Raw genomic sequence first — 4,961 nt, forward strand, 5'->3', positions numbered from 1 at the left:
GGGGGGGGGGGTATTGCACTACGTACTCTCAAAGTTATCTTGTTCTGTTCAGCCTTTGAAAGTCATGTCTACTCAAGCCTCTGTTAGCCTATGGAAAAACAATCAAAGCATTTTTAAGTGTCAAGATTTGTTGTATTTTTTACTGAAAAGTACTGTGAAGAATATTTATACTCAAAGGAATATAAACTTTCTTTTATGCTTTTTTATGTTTTATGCTGCTATGTGAATGTATCTTTTCAAAGTCAGCATCTGAACGGGCCCAACCAAGTAGCACACAAGTGGATAGTCATCTAACAGTTCACCATGCTCGACAAAGACCAACTCTCTCAGATGCGATGAGTTTACTTCAAATGCTCTGAAACGCTCTCTGTACCAGCAGCATAACTTCTTACAAATGAAACTCAACTTGTCTTGAAAAATGCAAATTTGAATTATTTCCACAAATTCAGGGAGGCCAGCAAGTGATCCATGAGCAAGTATCATTCCTGTTTTGTAACTTATTCCATATGCATTTACAGACTTGGCTAGACTGACTTCCGTTACATCTGGGTATCTCTGTTTGATAGTGCAAGCTATTTCCTTGTTCAGCACTTCAACTGGAACTGGTGAAACGCTTGTGACTTCAAATGATGCCCTCTTAAGGCCAGACGAATGCAAATGAAAAGCAAGCATTAGCTGGTGCTTTGTAGACAGCGTAAGAGCTATATTTTTAAAACAGTTAGTGTGACGAGCAATCTGTTTAAAAAAACTATGCTTCGCTTCAAATCTCATTGTCCACATACATACAAGTGGCCCAAAGCACTGTATCATATGTGGATAGTGCTCCAAAAAGTGCTGTTTTGGCAGCAGGTTAGTAGTTGGAAAAAGCTCTTGGTAACGATTTCTGTGTTCACAAATCTTAAACTCAAGGAATGCTACAGACTCATCAGAATGCACTGGAGCTACCACAAGCTCAACAATGTCTTTTAAGTCCAAAATCAACAACCAAACAGGTTCATCCTCTGGCACTAGGGAACCAATCATAAATGGCAACAACCTCAACAAATTCCAATTTTCATGGGCATTGCCACCTATGGATTTCTTGGTTGAAAGTGTGTGTGGTATGACATGAGGCTTATTTGTTTTGTCACCCCACTTGTACGGAAACTTCAGAATCAACTGGTTCAGAAAATCCAGTGAAAAATATTTCTTTGAAATCAATACAGAGAGGCAACAAGCCAGCTCTACTGGCACTACACCTTCAAAGATATCGTGCACGATATCAGGAGGATAGCCTTTTAAGACTTGGAAATGTGAAAGGTGCTTGGTTAGGACACAAGACCTCTTTACCCCAAAGCAATGACTATAGGTTTCTTCTGCACACTTCACATGTTCTTCATGATCATCTTTTGTGCGAAGCCTGAAAGCCCCAGATGAAACACTATGGGTTTGAATCTCATGTTTCTGTGCTGTACAAAATCTGCATATGAAGTTTCCTGAAAAACTTTCGACAAACCCACCTAATCCATGTGCAGCTAGATTGTCAGCCACAACACACTGCACTGTGCCCTTTACACACTCACCAATATGAGATATATATACACCTTGTTCCTCTAAAATATGGAGATCATGCAGAAGGGGTTCAAGCACTTTTTCAAATCCAAATGTCTTGACATCATCTGTTTTGCAAAGTACTGCCAAGTATATTGAATAAAGTGCTGAATGAGAGCCAGGGGGGAGATTATTTAAGATCCAGTACACTCCACAGAGTTTGTGCTTTTTGCGGGAGGTTCCAAGTGGGTTACAAATTTCGAAGTCATCTATATACAGATTTAAAGAGATTCTCAACTCCTCTTTAGACCAAAAATCGCTCTGACTGTAGAACAGTCCATCTTGAAAAGACTTGAACAGATGACCATCAGAAGCACAACTTGCTACAGAGGTCTTCTCCTGTGCAATTTTACTCCCAATCACCTGATCCAAAAAGTGCTCCTTGCTCAGTAACTGCTGTAAAGATTGTAAAATTGGAATATATTGAAATGTTCTGTTCTTATTAGAGTCTAAAATGTATTCGACTGGTTCAATGACATTGAAATTTTCTTTGTAGAACTTTTTTCTTTTGAAGGCTGTTGCTAAAGGGCCATCCTTTCCAAAACACTGTCCTACTGGGTTGGATACACACACAGCACAAGCAAGTTCTTTTATCACAGCCTCATCAACTGACAGATTATGATTTCTAAAAACATCCAAGATGGTTGCTTGTACAATTGGTACAGAAGCAGATTTCAGCAAAAAGTGTAGTTCATCCACCAATTCATCTACTGCTGCAGTAGGTACATGCAGTATGTTTTCTAACTTCAACAGGAGACACCCTACTTTTTCCTTAATTACTGTTGTCAGGCTCGCAACAGAAACTATATCACTGTCATCATCTGACTGAGTGTCTACATCAGCTTCAGGTTCATCAGTGGAGCATGATGGCCTGTTTTCATCAGCACTCTCCAAAGATGTATCTGTTGTACTATGTAAAGTCACAACACCTGGTTTAAAGTCGTTTAAACCATGTGATTTGTGTTTTCTATTTTTGTGAGAATAGTACGTACCATAAATGTTGGTCTCAAAACTACAGCCTAGAAATGCACAACTACAAGTCTGACCATTTTTAAGGTGTGTCCCTATGTGAACAAAATAATCTTTCTCTGAAGAAAGCTCAGCACAATCACACAACTGACAACTGAATGTCACTAATTGTGTTGATGTCTGTGGTGGTAACGCATGGGCACGGTATACATGATTTCTAAGGCTATTCCATGTTCGGAAAGTGCATGGGCATGTCGCATAAGAACATGGATAGCGTTGATTTCTGCCATAATGACCATGGCATAACTTATAATGTTTCAACAATTTGTACCTGCTAGTCTCTGACACTCCACACTCTTTGCAAGGCCACATTCAGATAACTAGAAGAAAAACAAGCACAAAAATCAATTACAAAAACCGTAAAACCACAGATAATCATCATGTAAAATCAGATTTCGGTCAAACTATTGTCCATTTTTATACTGGCTTCCAAAACATGTATGTCCAAGCACCCATTAATATCACTTTCCTCTATTTCATGGCAATAATAAATGGTTTTAGAAAAAGATCCATTAGTTTAAGAACATTAATTAATAATACTTACCCAATGGAAAAAGCAGAAAGCCAAGCATGGCAGGTTATTATGCTCTTGTAAAACCTGTGAAATGAAAAATAAAATTAATTAGCATGAGATAAACTTAAATTAATAATTGTGTAACTTTTTTTAATAGATATGGATGGTTTAGTGCTAAAACTAAACCTTTTTTCCTGTAGCCGTGTACTTTATAACTGAAATAAATGCAAAAACAGCAAGTGCTGACAGCATACGTTTCAATTGTCTCCGTAGCTGTCGTCTAAAAACAACATCCGTAACAATAATACAGTAGCGTAACAGTGATGTACAGTAGTAAATCGTACAGACAACAGAGTATTAGATTTAAAACATAAATGTTATGTTTAAGATCATAACTATTAACTTTAATATGTAACATGAATCTGTGCAAAATGAAAACGCTTTCATTCAGTCTTGACCTGCGACGAATGACAGAGCGTGCATGCACAATACACACCGCCTCATACTGCACTCGTGTTATGTTACATCACGCTTAAATTTGTATGCGAAGTGATGTAACTGAAAATCGTTTTTACTTGAATTTGCAGTGTTCTCATCTCTACCTGTCCGGAGAGATCACCTTGCTAACAGCATGCTCCCAACACTCGCCCGAATGAAATTGCTAATTTTGAATATAACTGAAACAATCTAGTGAAATACCCCTTACAACAAGTGTCAGAGCTAAGCAACTACTGCGTTAATGTCAAAATACGTACATGAATGCAGGCATTTATATAAACTTGCTATTTTTCATCGCGTATACATGTGACTGACAGTCTGTTCTAAATATAAAAAAAAAAACATAAAATATCCGCTACATGCAATACTAGGATTGTTTTAAACCGTTTTAATCACTATTATTAGCACTATATAGACAAGGATGATAAAAGATTTTTAGACTTACCGATTTCACAGAACTCCACCACGTTAATGGCGTCGGCGGCAATTGACGAGGTCACGTGGAATTCCTGTCTTCGGCGCATGCGCAAAATAAGTTGTTGACTCAACTCAATTCATATTTGTAGTTTCAGCAGAAATTAATAGAGCTCTTTTAATTTCTCCTGGATTTAGTTTAGACTGATTTGAAATAACTGTGTACATACCTTCAACTGATTCGTTTTATTTGTTTTAACATACTCTATTTATTTTAATCAAACAACACCCAGATTTCATTTGTTTGAGTGTACTGTCCATGACCTTACCGATTTCTGGAATCTAGCTGTTGCGTTGCCTAAATATTGGAGATCATATTTGACCATGTTTCCATACAGTTTCAGATTCAGGTCTATATTCTGGTTAAGCCTTTTTGTCAAAAGGTGCTTACATGTTGTACAGCTATTGGAAAATTCGCATTCATTACTGGAGCTGCTCACTTTTGCCATTGATTTTAATTCATTTTAGTAATTATGCTCAATTATTTAGAAATCTCATTGATTCTCATTCATGTCCTTGACAGTTTTAGATTCAGGTCTATATTCTGGTTAAGCCTTTTTTTTGTAAAATGGTGCTTACATGCTGTACAGCTATGAATATAGCTTTTTTGGAACATAATACATGTAATCAGCAAATACTAAAAAATGTAGAAAATTCACATTCATTACTAGAGATGCTCACTTTTGCCATTTATTTTAATTAATTTGAGTAATTCTGTTTAATTATTTAGAAATCTCATTGATTCTCATTCATGTCCTTGACATTAGCTGTTAAATGCAAAGTGTAGGTTTAATGATGTATGTTCACAGCATTTGAATGTTTATAAAAAAGAATCATTATTTTTTTTTCACCCCCC

General features: G+C 36.7%; 2 protein-coding genes across 6 annotated transcripts in view; one reads left to right on the top strand and one right to left on the bottom strand.

The window, feature by feature from the left end:
* The window catches only part of LOC107677697 (uncharacterized), a 9,028-nt gene extending 4,747 nt beyond the window's left edge, over positions 1-4,281 (bottom strand). Inside the window, exons 1-4 of one of the 3 annotated variants that reach the window (XM_016472707.1) lie at positions 4,077-4,281; positions 3,164-3,217; positions 2,891-2,939; positions 27-88 (exon numbers count right to left, since the gene is read on the bottom strand). The gene's annotated coding sequence lies outside the window, so the exon portion shown is untranslated. Of the gene's footprint in view, positions 1-26; positions 2,940-3,163; positions 3,218-4,076 lie in introns of all 3 variants that reach the window. The other 2 variants (XR_001632875.1, XM_016472706.1) reach the window with 2 other exon arrangements.
* The window catches only part of LOC107677698 (semaphorin-4F-like), an 89,031-nt gene that overhangs the window by 30,909 nt on the left and 53,161 nt on the right, over positions 1-4,961 (top strand). The window lies entirely within an intron of this gene.

Source organism: Sinocyclocheilus anshuiensis, unplaced genomic scaffold (assembly GCF_001515605.1).
Source record: "Sinocyclocheilus anshuiensis isolate Anshui unplaced genomic scaffold, SAMN03320099.WGS_v1.1 scaffold945, whole genome shotgun sequence".
NCBI lineage: Eukaryota > Metazoa > Chordata > Actinopteri > Cypriniformes > Cyprinidae > Sinocyclocheilus > Sinocyclocheilus anshuiensis.